The sequence below is a fragment of the Eurosta solidaginis genome, chromosome 1, assembly GCF_040869045.1.
Source record: "Eurosta solidaginis isolate ZX-2024a chromosome 1, ASM4086904v1, whole genome shotgun sequence".
Lineage (NCBI taxonomy): Eukaryota > Metazoa > Arthropoda > Insecta > Diptera > Tephritidae > Eurosta > Eurosta solidaginis.
The window spans coordinates 381,616,945-381,634,061 of record NC_090319.1 but is presented as its reverse complement, the minus strand read 5'-3'; the positions used below and the strand labels follow the sequence as shown (position 1 = coordinate 381,634,061).

The following is a 17,117-nucleotide window of genomic DNA, read 5'->3' as shown; positions in this document are numbered from 1 at the left end:
ACAGTAGCCTTAATTTGAAAATATGAACAAATTGTTACGAATAAAAAACTTCAAAGCAATTTATAAACTAAATTTATACTAAATGGTTTGCAGCTGACAAATTTTATCCAACAAAATGTGGTAACAATGAAAACATAAAATCCATTTCTAAAACAGATTAATCTTGAAGCTTTGACGAAGCGTTAAGCCAAGAATGAACTTTTATAATTTAAATTTTACCCTACAACAGCTCAACAATCAATCTTCTCGGTCTTGCCAACGAAAAACTTAAGCAACGAACTTGTTTGTCTTAAGTCGAACAAAGCATCTACAAATAATTTTCAAATGTAACTATAAACCACTAAATTTAATACCAGACAAAGAGTTAGATAAATATTTATGATCTAAGAAACTAAAGCCACAAATTAAAAAAGCAGAAGAACATAAACAACTTTTCGTTGTCTGCTTTATTTTACATTCATAAATAAGTTTTAGTTGAAGCGAAAAAGCGGAAACCCCAATACTATATTGAAGCGGCGCTTGTTCTATGCAGATAACTGCATGCACTCCATTCATCAGTGGCTACGGTGGCAATGGCAATCAGTTCAAATAATTCCATTTATTATAAACATTAATCGAATTAATGGGATTGTTTTTGTTAATTTGATTCAACGATTTTACTATTAAATTAATTAAGAGAAAGTTGTGGAGGGAAGAAATTTTATGAGCATTAAGACATTTAGCGCTTTACTATCACTTCTGCTTTACAAAATGTTATCTTTATATTTGTTTGAATTCATTTGCCACTTAGCGACGCTTTAATCTATTCAATATTTTAAGTTATAAATACTGGCATGAATTTTTTTTAATTAAAAATTTTACTTTTATGGCCTGAAATTGGCGTTTATATGTTTGTAATGCTAAAATATGACCTTAGCGTTGGGTCAACCACCCCTACGGGCTAATAAGCTTTGCAGTATTTTTCGAGTGCTATCCAAAAATTTCAAGGTAAGCAGTAAACTGTTTGATTTTGCAATTTTCATATAAGTGTGTACATAATCACATGCTCGATACCTTAATAAGCCTCTGTGACAAAGAGCAACAAACAGAATAATAGCAGTGCCTTTTTTTTTATAAATTTCGTAAATTAAGTTTTTTTTTTTTGGAACTAAATTAAGCAAAGCAATCTAAAAAAAATGGAGAAATTTCGAACTTTCTTTGAATTTTTCTGAGTTGCAGTTTTGTAGCGCAATTTTAGGGCGCAAGGAACGTTCTTATGCGTTCAGAGGTGAATCCTTTGTATCTTTGCGTTATAGCAATCGATATCAACATATCAGTTGTCGTTTGCATTAGTCTTCCTATTTCACATAACGTAAGAAAGAAAAACGAAAATTAGTGAAACGAATATAATAGAGAATCGCTAAGAAATGACTCGTTCGTCTGAGCTATCGTTCCTAATACAGAATAATGCCATTAGTCTAACACAAAAATGTTGTAGGTCTCTCCAAATACACATTGATTTTCGACTTTTTTTCACGAATGGTGTATACGATTTTCTTCCATAAAAAAGAGATCCATTCGGAAAGAAAAAATTTTCAAAAATCAATGCGAATTTTGAACGACCTTTAACTTGAAATTTTTAGCTAAAGTTTATTGGGATGAAAGACTCCATACTCAAAAAAATTCAGAGAACTCTAAATAAAAAACTCCATGTTTTTGTAAAATTTTCTGAAATTTTCGAATTTTTACAAAAACGTTTTTGAGATTGGTTTGCATTGTCTCAGTTACAAAATTTATAGAGGTGTTTTCTTAGAATATCAAAATGAAAAACAATCAAAAGAATAAATCTAAGTTTTATTGTGAAAACTTCGAACCAGCATAACAACATTAGGTTGCAAATGTAAAGGTCGTCAATAAAAAGAAAACGAGTTTGATTGACGAAATTTAATAAAAATTGCAACTGCTATCTTTTTACTCCCTGCTGTTATAATCTTACGATTTTTTGTCGATTTTTATAAAAAATTTAAATATGAAAAACTTTTATAAAAGCAAAATTGGTTGATCGGCACACATAGAGTCTTAATGTAGAGTCAGCACCACATGCGCCCGTAAAGCTGTTAGCGAACGTGGTTTCTGGGCTAATTTGCATCTTTAGATAACCTTAAAAGGCATAAATATGTCAAATAGAGATTTATTATGACATGTGACATTAAAGTTATTCCTGCTTTTTGCTACAGTCAGACCATCCTTTACAAGCTTCTAACTTTTGAAAAGAAATTTCGACAATGTGTCTCGGCGTTGAGAGCGCTCTCTCTGCCCAATTTTGTCCATCTGTCTTTAGCTTTTTTTCAGCTTTACTCTTTATATTACTTTCACTGTTCCTCTTCATGTTCCTTTTTTCCCTCTCCCTTTCAGTAGCACCTTTGCTCGTTCTTCTTCGCTCCCTTTTAATTGCTTTTACCCATTCTCTTCTATTTTTATATTTCTCTATTTCTCTTTCTGCACTTACATTCTAGTCATTCTCCCTTAACTTTGTCATCCTTTTATTTTCATACACTCATTCTCCTTTTCATCGTACCTTGCCCCCTTCTATTCATTTTCTCCTCCAGTCCTACATCCCATTACTTTTCATTATCCTTTGAGCCTTCCCATTTTTACTCTCATTTTCACGTCTTCTTCTCCAGCTTCAATCTATTCAATACCAAGTGTAGAATATCTTCTGGAAATACTTTTAAAGATATAGCGTATTATCCTCTTCTTTAAAGGGGCGTCGCACCGTCCACTTTTCCGAAATTGCAAACAACTTTATCAAGTTTGTTGTTTTATTGGGTTATTGACTTGTAGGGTCGCGGGTTAGAATAGAATTCAAAATACTCCACAAATCCGTCCGGTTCCCTGGATAAATCTTTTAATCAGTTGCATCGTGCCTCGCCGTGGTTAATGTGTCATCAGGCCGCACCGTACAACTATTCATGTTAGATATTTTACCTTTTAGTTCTTCTCCGACGTGCTCATATGAAATCGTTCCCGAGGTAGTTCCTTATTGATGCTAATTTTCGGATGAATATCCGGCAAAGGATCACCGATAATGCTCCTCTTCGAAAGGTGTTGGTATCGCTAACAAAGTAGGAAGAAGAAGGGTTAATTTGGTTGGGAACGGCGCCACCCAATCTTAACAATTGGAAATAATTGATTTTTTTAACTAAGCGCTTGCATAAGCAAAATATAGCAAAAACTATTATCACTGCATTATGTGCAAACAATTTTTCATTTCTGGAGTTTCTTGTTTACCTATAAGCTTTCGCTTATATTAACAATACAAACGCTAGCAAAAGGCTATTTCCAACAAAGTTACACAAACAATGTGTCAGTGCCAGCCACCAAAAATGACAGTTGCAAGTCAGTTACAGTTGATTTAAGTTTCGCAAGTGGCAAAGTTTTTCGCAATGGTTCATTTCATTCGAAATATACAAAACGAAAGCCTAGTAGCAAACAGGCCTTAATGCATAACAAAAGCAAAAAAACACAAATATATTTATATTGATTGTTTGCATTTCACTTTCATTTGTTGCATATTTCGCAACTCTGCGGTAATTGTGCTTTACGAACTTTAAAATTTTTTTGCTATTTAATTTGTTGCCCATTTCCACAATTCGTTACACCACTAGCTAAGTGGTAAAGTGGAAAAAATGCTGCAAAAAGCTGATGACTATTAAAGGAAAAGAGTGCGTTCAATGGCATTTGGTAGCTGTTTTGGTTGTTAAGGGAAAATGTGTCAAACAACTTTCTTTTCAAAAATACATTCAAACTGTTAGGAAACTAAGCTTTTTGCTTTTGCTGTGTGACTTGGCGTTAGAAAAATCACCAATGTGTAAGTACAAACTGCTTGAAAGTGTGCTTTCTTAATTACAAAAGAAATGGGAGAAGCAATAAAAAATTAGCAACAGCAATTGCAGCATAACCGACAACACACCGATTCTCGCTTCAACTTGAAATTTTAGAAGTAATAACGAAAAGTTCTTTTCCACTAAATGCAACGAACGTAATTGAAATAAGAAATGTTTAATGTAAAAGCGGGTTGCTTACCAAAGACTTAAGCAACGAACTTGTGCGCTAAATTAATTTGTGCCAAATATTTAGTGTAGATGTAAACCCAGTAACCAGCATAAATGCAGGTGTGAAATTTCTAAATTAAAACGAAACATTTAAGAGATTAGGATGCAAATTTAATTATTTAGCTATATATTGGTGTGTGGCCGCTCTAACGCGGTCAGTTTGTGGGTCAATGGGTATCGATTTTTTAAATGAGTTTCACAATTAGGCGTAGAACATGAGAAAAGTTTGATCTAAAAGCAGTAATAGATAGATGTTGAATACTTACTTTACAAATTGATTCGAGTACGATTATTTAAAATCTGTTTTGGCAGATGCAGTTGGGTGTCGGGATACAACTTGTAAACCGCCGACTAAAGGGACAGACAAATTACAGACAACAAATTATAACTTTTATTTGTAACAGAGTAACTACGGTCCTTTTCATAAAATATATGTATAGAGCAGCACCCTTGAGCTATTTTTTATTTATTAGTGTAAGTGGGTCTAAGATGAAGTAATAAAAATCTAGAAGAGTTATAACTTTGGTGTCCTAAAAAATTTTGCTTTCCATAAAAAGCATAATATTTCCTGCTTATACTCCTCACGATTATTTCTCCATAGCACAGAAAAAGGAAAATACCGAGTAAGTCTGTAGCAACATGTCACAGCAACACATTGCAACTTTTTTATGCCTCTGTGGAAAATGTGAGAAAATTATAGAATGAGAAATGCGGATGTTCCACGTGTTACAACAACGCGATAAGTAATCGGGAAGAAATGGATAACACGCTCATGACCCATCGATAATGATTTAAATTTATTGGGTAGTACTAGTGACTCCTTTGTTGTTATTCTTCGGCAAAATTTTGATATTTTGGTCTGTCATTTTGAGTTGTTTAAAAACAAACCAGATTTAATTTTTGTTTCTGAAATATGGATATACTCTCATGAAATACGAGACTTTACCATACCTGGCTATACTTTTTTTGCTAACACTAATGACAATATTCCGCAGGTGGTGTTGGAGTTTTTGTTCGAAATATTTACGAGTGTGAATATGTCGAGTATAACATTACAAGCGCAGATATTTTAAAGATCTCCTTAATCATATCTGACAAAGTTTTTAATTTCATGTGTCTCTATAGATCACATTCGGTTTCTGTACGTACATTTTTGGAAGAGTTTTCAACTCTTCTTTGTGGCGAGAATTCAGGCAATTTCATTATTTTAGGTGACTTTAATTTGTATATCCTCAGACTGAGTGATACAACTGATAACTACCTAACGCTTATGGCTAATCATGGTTTAACATCATTCTTAAATGTATCTACTCGTAGTGTTTCTGGAAGCTACATCGACCATGTTTTTGGTCGCAGCAGCTGTAGTACTTTTAACAATATTTCCGGCATAAACTTTGATTTCCAAATTACAGATCATACTATGACTGGTATAGTAATAAACATTGCATGCAAAAAAGCGTAAATAGAAGTAATGCGAGTTCAAAATTCACCAAGCTTAATTTCGGTTTGCTTAATCAAAGCCTACGATTTGAGTCCTGGGGCAAAGTTTTTGCTGATATAGACGTATCCAATGCATACCACATTTTTTTAAATACTTTTATAAGCCACATTCAGGCTGTAAGCTTCTCTGTCACTTCACCTAGATCTGATATAAAGTTAAAGCCTTGGATCAATAAGCAGTTGGTAAAAAAGATTCGCCTTAAAAACAAGCTTGGAAGAAAGAGCACTAAAAATCCTTCGAACACAAGGCTTTGTAGACGACATAGAGATCTATGTAGAAGGTTAAGAAAAGAAGTACGATTGAAACGTGACAGTTTCTATCGAAACGAATTCAGGTCGTCGTATGGAAACCCAAAAAAAGAATGGAATGTTACAAACTACCTTTTAAATCGTAGTCCTAACGCAATTGACTCATCAATTGTTTTATGCAATAGTGGCCTAAATATTTCTGATCCCACAACTGTAGCAAACCTTTTTAACAGTCACTTTTCAACAATCGGGCAAACTCACACAACTGACCATACATACGAAATTTCAATGAATAACTCAGTTATTTCAAATTTAGGAAGTAGTTTTTTCTTTGAACCTCTTACTGGCACTGAAATACTGAAGGTAGTAAAATCTTTGGACAACTCCAGATCTTGTGGCTCTGATGGTGTTTCAAATCAGGTTTTGAAAAAAGTCGCTTTAAATCTGGTTGACATTTTAATTTATTTGTTTAACAAAAGCGTGTTCTATGGAACTTTTCCTACTGATTTAAAATGTGCTTATATCATTCCTTTATTTAAAAAGGGGAACAAAAAAGATATAAACAATTACCGACCAATCTCTTTACTTTCTTCTATTTCCAAAACTTTTGAAAACTTGTTAAAAGTAGAATTCTTTCTTAATAACAAACATTTTTTCAGCTCCTTGTAATACGGATTTAGATCTGACTCTCAACAAAAGATGCCCTGCTGAGCTTTTGTTCCGTTATTTATGGTGAGTTAGACAAAAAGCAGACCTGTGCTGGCCTGTTTGTTGATATCACGAAAGCATTTGACATGGTTGATCACCAAATACTGTTAGATAAATTGTATTGCGTAGGCTTTCGCGGCTTTATGTACAATTGGCTGAAACCATATTTATCAGGAAGAGTGCAGAAAGTAAAAGTTGACAATTTTTTAAGCAATTCTGTGATAACTACCTTAGGAGTACCCCAAGGTTCTGTTCTAGGTCCAATACTGTTCCTTGTTTATTTCAATTCTTTATTTTCTTTGCCGTTCTATGGAAAGGTTATCGTTTTTGCAGACGAACTTGCTATAGCCTATAATTCATCGAACTATCTGGATTTGGTAGCAGGCGTCAACTTCGATGTTCATTTGTTGAGAGTGTGGTTTGCTAAACATAAACTGATCGTCAGCAAGAAAACTCAACTGATGTATTTCAATTTACATCCAATAACCTCACCTGATATTGCCATTATATTCCACGCCACTCACTGTAGACGTTTCGCTCTAAGCAATATGTCGTGCTCTGGCGCATCGTTTAATCATGAAACAAATTGTAGCTATAAGTGTTTCCCAATTGAAAGAGTTGATACCTTCCCATATCTGAGTGTTTCTGTGCCAATCTGCCATATCTGGTTGTTTCTGTGCCAATCTTTAAGTTGGTCAACACATATTTCTCGCCTGAAAGCATACATGCGATCTACTGTGCGATATTTTTATAGTCTAAGGTATATATGTTCAAATGCAACGCTTAAGACGTTTTATTACGCTTTGGTACACTCTAAGCTTCAATATGGCATATGCTGCTGGGGTGGTGCATCTTACAGTAAAATCCAGCAACTTCTTACTATTCAAAAATGTGTCATTAGGAAGATATGTAATGTGAACCGTTTCCACCACAGCATGGAGTTGTTTAACGAGCTGAAAAATCGTCCAGTAAAACACATGTACTATTACAAACCTTTAAAAATATTCTTTATTCGTTGTGGGTATTTACACAGCCTAGTCACGGATAATTATAATTTGAGGCAAAACTCACTCGGACTTGTTGCTGTTCCCACATCTCTTACTACCCATTATAATAACTTCTTTACTATGGTATCTTGTAAAGCTTTCAATACGCTACTTGCGTCTATACGTGTCATTAGAATTATGCGTGAATTTTTAAAAAATATCAAATCACTTTTCTTAGAGCAGTCACACGACGACATCAAAACTTAGCTGAACCCTGCCACTTAGTAATTTAAAATCAACTTTGTTACTTTCTATTGTTTATATATTTTATTTTGCATTTTGTAACTTTAACTTCTACTTAGGTTATAACTTATTAACTATTTTCACCCCACACCCATTTGTATATATCCATTAATTTATTTTGAGATGGCATTCAAAATCTAGAGTTTTGTATAACTTTACAGAATGCCTTACTTTTCTTTTAATTTCAATGTATTAATTTAAGTGGCAATTTTATATACGTAAACATGTAAAAGATATTTTGATTTGAAAGAAAATGAATAAATCTAATCTAGTCTAATCTAAATAACAAATCGATGACTTATGGATCAAGGCGAATCCATACCAGGTGGTTGCAAAGCGAATTCAACCGATTCGCCGTGCAGAAGAATGTCAACTCAAAAGAAAATTTTAATTGATCGATTCGATTAACTGGCATATTAAAGTACACGACGCTGTATGGAAAATAATCAAGAAGAAGCAATCAACTGTTGGGATAACAACACCTTGTACTGAATTCGCCCTGCTTATCGATATTAAAGAAATTGATAAAACGCCTGTTTTGCCTTAATTTGCTGTCTGATTTCCGCTCTACCTCGTACATTGATCCCATATTACTTTATGACAGTGATACACAACGCTGGTAGAGCTTCGAATACAAACTCAACATCTTTTGAAGTAGTACATTTTTTGAAGTTTACATGGAGAATTTTTGAATGCGCCCAAACTTGTAATCTATATTCGAAATATGACCTAATCCGCGCTGCATAGCCTATAAGTATTTGTTGATGAGCTTCTCATGGTGGAAATACATTCGAGGACTTGTCAAACCGACACCGAAGGGTGGCAATTTTTAAAAGTAAATGTTTTATAAATACGTCGATAACAGCGTCTTCCATCGAGTTTCTTCTAATAAACTAAAAAACAAAACAAAAAAAAAAAAATACATGAAAATAAGTTTCAGCTCAAGCAGCTAAATGCTTTTAGAGTTTACCGGATACAAGTAAAACCGATTGATAGCATTTATCTCTATGAATTTACATATTTTTACCTACTCAACCTCCATCACTCTTTAAGCAATTAAGAGTTATGAAAATGTAGACTTCATCACTTAGACCACACAAATCCTGCTGTTTGCAAATTAACTGTGATTAACAATTGCGGGGGCAGTTACGTGCACCCCCATAAAATTGCTCCTAAATATCATTTTATGCTGTACGTGTAATACATAGATGCTAATCTATCGTTTCTAATAAACAACACGGACACGCAAATTTCAACAAATTTGCTCATGAATGCGACAGCCAGTCACACAACTCATCCACATGCCTAAATGCCTGTGTGTATCATAGTGCTAAGCAGGCTCCTTGCATATACATATGTATAACTTTTCATATATTACCCACCGGCCAAAAAGCAGGCAATCAGCAATCATATCGCACACCTAGATAAAAAGGAGCTAACTCAAAATACTGAAATTTAGAAGTTATCAGTACCACCGGGTTCTCCAATTCAACAACTAACGAACCATTCACTCAAATTTTTAATATCTCCACTAGTCAGCGAGAAAACGCTTTATAAAAAATACATATTGCATGGACACATATTGGAGAAGCAGACAGTTTTTCGCGTTTTCTGAACATTGCGATTTTTTGAGTTGATCGCTGTATCGCTGTTTTGATCTTGGTGTGCGATATTTGCCTCGCTCTCTATCGCACGCTCTCTCAAATTTTCAACTGGCGCACGCGCTTGTTGTTAATGCTGCAAATTGCCAATGTGTGGGTTGACGTGTGACATATATGCTATCATTAAAGCGCTACGGTATAACAGCAAGCAACAAAAATAACACCAGCTACGAAATATAATAGCAATGAGTAATATTTGGTCCTTTTTTTTTGGTTTTTTTGATTAGTGGAAAGTAAATCAAGCTCACAACACTTTAACTCTCACATTATATGTATATGGATGAAACGCTTTGTCATAACGCCAGCTTATTAAGCGAATTTGTTTGAAGTAGGAGGCGTTTAAGAAAAATATTTATTATGACTTGCGCAACTCACAAATTTGCGCTATAGAAACTTTCATAATATCTTTGCTTTCGTTTTGGCGTAGTTTGCCTGTTTTTTTCCGCAATAACATGAAATAATTAAAAGATAAGCCAGTCTACGAAAAATGCAATTTGTTTGCATAAAAAACTAAACTATCGTTTATGTATTTTTATAGCGTATTTAGTTTTTAATAAAAAGAAGTCTGTATTTATAAAGAAATTGTCACGCAACTGTTCAAGCAGTTCAAAAAGCATAAAAAGCAAACCACTAATAGTGCAGCTGCAATTCTAGACAAAAATGTATGTGTGATGCTCTCAAGTGGTGTTGTATGGCTCTGTGTTTCCTTATTATTTAATATAGTATAATAAACTTTTTTTTATTATTTCTTGTTTCTGTTGTTGTTGTAGCAATAAATAACTTCCACAAAGTTTTGAAGAGTGTTATCGATGTTCATGGTAATTTGCCGAATATAAATCCGGTACGTTCCGGTAACAGGCACCACTAAGGTATAAGTTCAACTATCTCGAGACTGATATATAATGACATGATGTTCTTGGGGTCGCCAGAGCCTCGGCTGCTAAAGAAACAGGATACGTCAAAGATATGTAATGTTGACAATCGGCTTGGAGAAGTTATAAAATGCGTTGGCATTCCCTTGTAAGGGCTGCACTACACAACCCCTAGAATCATTTGGGTATTTTAGTCGCCTCTTGCGACAGGCATGCCTGCTGCGTGTATACGCTAAGCGTTTCAACCCCTTGGGTAGTTATTAATATTCCTTATTTATCCTTAATTGTCTTACGATAAGAATAACTTAGATGTCTTTCCGTAGGCGCATATGCTTAGGTAAGCTGGATAGAAGTGGCTGTAATTTAGAGGGTGTAGGAATTGCATTGCCTATGAAGAAATCTCAATAATATAGACAACTTTTTCAAGTTAACTTTTTAACCCGCGATGCGTAAATTTTATCGGTTACAATCCGAATAGTTATTGGTTTTTTTAAGTTGGTTATTGGTTTTCATTTAAATCGAATTATTATTGTGGTTTTGGTTTGTTATCGCTGCTTCATCTTGTTATCGACGAAGTATAAAAGTTTTACCTATATCTGTGTCATTACAAGCCGATAAGTCATCGATAGCACGCTGATAACAAATAAGCAACACTCCAAAAACCAATTGATAGTAAATCGATAGCTTTTTCATAACAAATCGATAACTTTTCGATTTCAAATCGATAACTTGTTGAAACATATCGATAACAAATCAAATCGGTAATTTTTCAAAATCAAGTACCATAAATGTCCGATTACTAATCGGTGACACAAATTTGTAACAATCCGATAGTAAATCGATAGCCTTTCGATTAAAAATCGATAACTTTTTTGAAAAATATCGTAAAATTTCGATAAGTCATCGACAACTTTTCGATAATAAACCGATAACTTTCCAACAACAAATAGATTAATTTTTATTAATATATTGATAACTCTTCGAGAAATAATCAACAAATATTCAATAGCAAATCCATAACTATAGTAAATCCATTCTATGACAAACCGATAATTCGTCTTCGCACATTTAATGTTGCACAGTAGCCTCAATTCCAGACGGGTGTATCTCCGGTAACTACTCGGCTTAAGCCGATGATCTGTAGGTTTTTTAGCAAAAGCATGAAATTCGCAAAAATACTGGGGAACACTTCCTTTCTTCTCATGCTTACAGCTGCAGATGTGAATTTTGCCTGGCGCTTCCATTCTCAACAAATTCTTACTGAATAAAAAAGAGCTTTTCTCGGTCTGTGGAATGATTTTTATTGCATAGCCGCTGGCAACTGGCCTCACAGTTCCCAGTTCGTGCACTGGCATTTGGTTTCCATTGATATCTCATTTAATATAATAGCCATGAACGGTTTCCTATTAGGCTGCTAGCGAAATACGCTAAAAAAGCTTCGCTCCCATTCACCATTAGAACCCCGGAAGAGGTTGCAGGACATCTCTTTAAAAGGTGCTTCTTTACAATCATCGTATTAAGGATAAGCTTTTAAGACGGAAAACGAAAAAGGCGTCCGAGTGATTTCATGGTCCATATTCAAGAGGTGTGGTAGAGACCTAGATTGGCTGTAAAAATTGCTGATGGAATCAAAAAAAGAATATCACTTGCCAGTTGAATTAAAGCGAGAAAAGGTGAAGGAGAAATGAAAGTCTTGGAAAATTTTACAGCACAGGCACTCATACTTTTATATTAGGTAGAAAATTGCTAGTGATTCCCTGTTGTCTATTAAAACTTCGAAAGAAGTTGTGACCTACATTCAGCTATAGTAAGAGCCTTGCTAACCAACAAGAAGATGGTATGATATACACATACAATATTGAATATTTGAAAAAGGCTGCGTACGTAGCGGTATGTGGATAACTTAGATCGTGTATCGTGTGGTACTTTATGGAAGCTATGTGAGGACGTAACGTCACACCACCACTTGTCTTCCTTGAAATTTGTAATGAAGGTTTAAGAGCGTGTCTCTAAAATAAGTGTTTGGAAATGCAATGTTGTCTGTAGACGGGTTCAAAATGGACTGCGGCGTAGAAGCAGGGGTTTTCTCAGAGCAATTATAGTTTGCACTGCCCATTCGTCTGACAAACTCAGTTAGCATCTAACAAACGAAAGTAGTGGGTGCCGAGATTGGCTACAGTATCTTGAAAGGTATTCTGCGGTACAACGGTGCATCTCCCAATTATAGCAACTAAAAGGTATATGTACTCTCCGAACAGCTGTAAGATTTCCAAAGTACGATGGCCCTACTACAATTAAAAGATAAATGGGCACGCGGAAATAATGGTCATACTCATCAATGAGAAGAGCGGAGTTTTAGTTCAATTTTGAAACGCGGGACTCTTTGTGGTTTCCTGACATTCCTCACCTAAAGGCGCGCCACATGTGCAAAAAATATGCTGCAGACTTCGAAGAACTTTCTTTAGCGCTTAGAAAACCGAACTTTTTATCACTCAGTCATTCCAAGGTGCTATTTTACAATCACGCATAAATAGCAGTTTTATTATTATTATTCGCCAAAATAAGTAGTCGGGCATTTTTTAATTGCGAATGGATTAAAGTTTTACAATCCGATTACAAAAGAATTAAGAAACGAACTTGCTGCCCAAGAGTAAGAAATTAAATTTTTACAGCAGCTATAAAGTAATATTACAACATTTTAATGTAGTTTCCTGACACTGACAGTGAATAAAAACGTCAATTACCAATGTAAAAATTTCACTTTTCGGCAATCGAAGACAGCAATTGCCGGCGGTAAAGACAGTTGCGGCTGACAACAAAAAGCCCAAATAAAAAACCTTTAATTTGCAGTAATGTGTGAGCTGAGCGTGTGTGTGTATTTGTTTTTATATCAGAGATAATTGTGTAATAAGGAGAGTGACCCTGTAATATTAACAACAACAATTTTTGAATATAAAAATTACAAAAAAAAAAATGTGTGAAAAATATGTTTTATTTTCATTAAATCCGCAACAAGACACATTAAAAGTGACAGAGCAGCAAACTTGCTAAATACATTTTTTACTTAACAATAAACGTAAAAGGCACAAAAAAAACCTGCGAAACTCATCAGCACTCATTACAACTTTTTAACTACATCACCAACTCTTGCTGCTTTATTGTTGTCACTTTTTTGTTGTTTTAACTTTTTTTTTGAGGTCGCCTGTTTGACGGCAAATATGCAACACTTTTACTAATTGAACATGGACAGCGTTTATCATTTGCCATCAGTAGCAGACAACACTGCAGCGGCAGCAGCGGTGGCGGCAGTAACAAGCGATAGATGACAGCTACAACAACAACAGTAATAACAACACTCTGCTTACAGCTCCAATATAACAACCACCAGCACATAAAAGGATCAACAGCAGCCGCTCGGCGGCAGACAACGCCTTTGCCGTGGCCATAATAAACTTTGTTGTTAAAACCAAATTGAATGGGGAAAAAACAAAGCAGCAAAAACGAGAACGCCTTGTAGCAGCGCGCGCAAAACTCATAAGCATTATCATTAACAACATCATTGTTGTTATTATTATCAGCATCGCACAATCAAGCAACAAACATATTGTTGTTAATATTTTTTGATGTTGCAAACCTTTGACTTTACTTGTCACTTGTTGTTGTAGTTTTTTGTTGTTGTTACTATTGTTGCTGACACCTACGCATGCGCATACAAAAAATTGCTAACCATAAGTACCGTTGATCGCACACATACTTGCATTGGCATAAATGCTCGTACTGCTTAAGTATACCATACTTTGTGAGTTTTTGAAGTGTGGAAAGAAAATGAATGCTGCTCCTTGTCCGGCTTGTCTGTGCTGTCTGTTAGGCTCAGTTCGTTGATTGTTTGCCAAATGGCTAACAATTACGAGAAAGTCCAAAACGCTTTTATTTAATAGCATTAGCTGCACCGTTACTCAACTTATTTTCTATTGTTAAGTACTCTTAATAAATTTATAAATACATTGTTGTGTGTTGAAACGTTTTATATACCCATTGAAGTAAACTTTTTACTTTGAATTGTAGTTTTATGGTGGTGTGAGGAAACATAATTTGATTCATGCACAGGATGAAACTTCATTAGCAGCTGTTTAGGAAAACCCTCTACAATCAAGTTTTTGATTAAGTATTTCCAGCTGCCTTCAAGTAGCATTCTTAGCGGTCCTCTTATGACATAAATACAAAATATCAGTATAAGCTACTGTGCCAATTGACCTGGAGATGATAACAGCGTGCGTCAGACCCGTAATTAGTTGCTCAAGCTGCGATATGTGATGATGGAGCTAAAGCAACAAAATGGTACGTGAAGAGGGAGATAATTCCATTACATAAACAGATGTAGCCGGTTTCTGGATAGACAAAGTTTCACGATTATGGTCATGAATTATAACACCCGGTTTTCTGCAGTATTTGTATTCCGTTGAGTTATTTTTTTTATTAAGTTCCTCTCCCCACTATCCGATATTGCTGATTTTGTTAAGGAGTACTAAAACTCTAGAAAGGAGCTGCTGGAAATGCTTACCAGTCAGTAAAAGCTCGGTTGCCTGGTGTCGAGTTCATTCTTGAAACAGCACGGGGCTTGGCGCAAAATATCGATCCGAGCATAGTTAATTTCATCATACAACAACTTGATGGGAGTGGTACATACATATTGTTGGTGTTGTTATTGTAGCAATAAATACACTCCCCGAAGGCCTTGGGGAGTTTTATCGATGTTGATAGTCCTTTGCTGGATGCAGATCCCGTACGTTCCGGTACCAAGCCCGACCATCTCGGGAACGATTTGTTATGACCACATGCAACCTTCTAGGCCATACCGCCCTCCCGCCCCCTAGATCCATGAGGAGTTCAGGGTCGCCAGAGCCTCGGCTGTTAATGAAACAGGATTCGCCATGGATAGGTGAGGTTAACAATTGTGTTGGAGAATCTATATATTGCGCTGGCAACCCCTTAAAAGGGTTGCGCTACACAACCTCTTGAATCTATTTGGTATTTTAGTCGCCTCTTACGACAGGTATACCCACCGGGGGTATATTTTAACCCCCTAACCCGCTGAGGGTAGTGGTACATACATTGTGTTTGCATGTTTGAATCAACGATTAATATAATGACAGATATGCTGAGGGATCTTTGCCCCTCGTTCAACTAGTGAGCTCAGGATATTATCTTAATCTCCATACGTGGATAACATAACTGCGTTTAGAAGAAAGTATATGTTCTTATACAAAATATTTTTTTAATTCTTATTCGCTGTGTTACCCGCTTGCTGCCGTCCCCCAAAGATTAAAACTAAAGAGTGGCTCTGTTGAAATTCGTCGGGAAGCACATAAGAGCAAAACATTTCGGAGGAGTGTGCAGAAAATTTCGCTGGGTCGGTTAGCAACAAAGGTTTTCAGTTTTACTTGAGGCACAGAAAACCAATGACACAACAACCTTAGAGTTACACCATGCATAAACCTTGATAGTTGGTGTGCCATTAACTCGAGAATAAGACTAACCAGACGTTTAGTAAGGAGTCTTTGTAGCTCGACCCGTGTTAAGTAAAAGTCTCTCATAGAATGTACAATGTTTTTCTACGCTATCAGAGGGACGTTTGAAGTTCTGATATATGGTAGCTATCAGGAACGAAACGGTTAATAGTTAAATAACATACATGTCTAATGTCTAGACTCTACAGCACCTTGATCCATATAACAATTCGAGATAAGAAGCTTAAGTCCTAAACAATTTCTGAAGCGGTTGGTACTGTCTCTCCCACGCTAAGTACCTAAACTTTGTAGCTCCTATTTACCTAACTACCTCTGTGGTTTCTTTTTAAAACATCGCATGCTTAATGGGCTGAACTGCAGTTATATGAAATAAATTAGATACCCTCATACCTAACAGATCGGCACGATCAAGAAGCTTAAGGTGCATTCCGAGAGCAAAGAAACCTCCAATGAAGAACTGAAATAAAATTATTGTCTTTCAATACATAGAAACCCTCACTAGGATAGGCACCTTGTCGTTGGTGTGAGGGCTTAGCCGAACTCCATAGCGCCCGACTATGAGGCGGAGCTATTTAGGACTGACATCTACGCCGTTTCGCCTCATAGGAGGGCGGCGGGATGTCGGTGACCAAGAACTGCCAACCCCCTAATCCATGGTGTTATGCGGACCGTGCCTTTTGGAGGATTTGCAACCAGGGGATAAATTCGGCTGTATTCGAACGGAGCCTTCCCGATACCGGGCCACCTCGGGAAGTATCTATGGCCTTACCACAGTAAGGGGCGCTTATGTGGCGGACGGTGCTTTCTCCGTATATAATACTGGACCGCTGATCCCGCCTTGTTGGGCAGGTGGTCGTACGACCAAGATGAAAGACTCATTACCTAATTGTAATAAGGACGATGATAAGATGAGGACTGATTCGCAAGCCTAGGACGACAAATACGCAATAAGCGATGCGTCGGACTCGGGGAGCGAGAGTAGTGCTCATTCAGTGAACTCCGTGTTGGAGAAGCACACAAATGAAAACGAAGTAGAAGAGTGGAGAAGGGTACGGAGCAGAGGAAGTAAAAAGCTCTCTCGCAATACCGTGCAGCACTAAGAATTGTACAACACTTGGGAGCAGTGGTCGACCCAACAGAAGTGGAGATCTAGCGCTTGGAATGGGCCCATAAGGCGGTAGAAGTAGGTCGAAGGCAGTTCAAAAGGTTTGCTGCG

The 17,117-nt window shown here is 36.1% G+C and overlaps 1 long non-coding RNA gene across 1 annotated transcript in view; it reads right to left on the bottom strand.

Annotated features, from left to right (window-relative positions):
- LOC137238362 (uncharacterized) overlaps nt 1–17,117 on the bottom strand; it is a 146,726-nt gene that overhangs the window by 56,948 nt on the left and 72,661 nt on the right. Inside the window, exon 2 of the long non-coding RNA XR_010949175.1 lies at nt 2,968–3,096. This is a non-coding gene — a long non-coding RNA (uncharacterized lncRNA). The remainder of the gene's footprint in view (nt 1–2,967; nt 3,097–17,117) is intronic.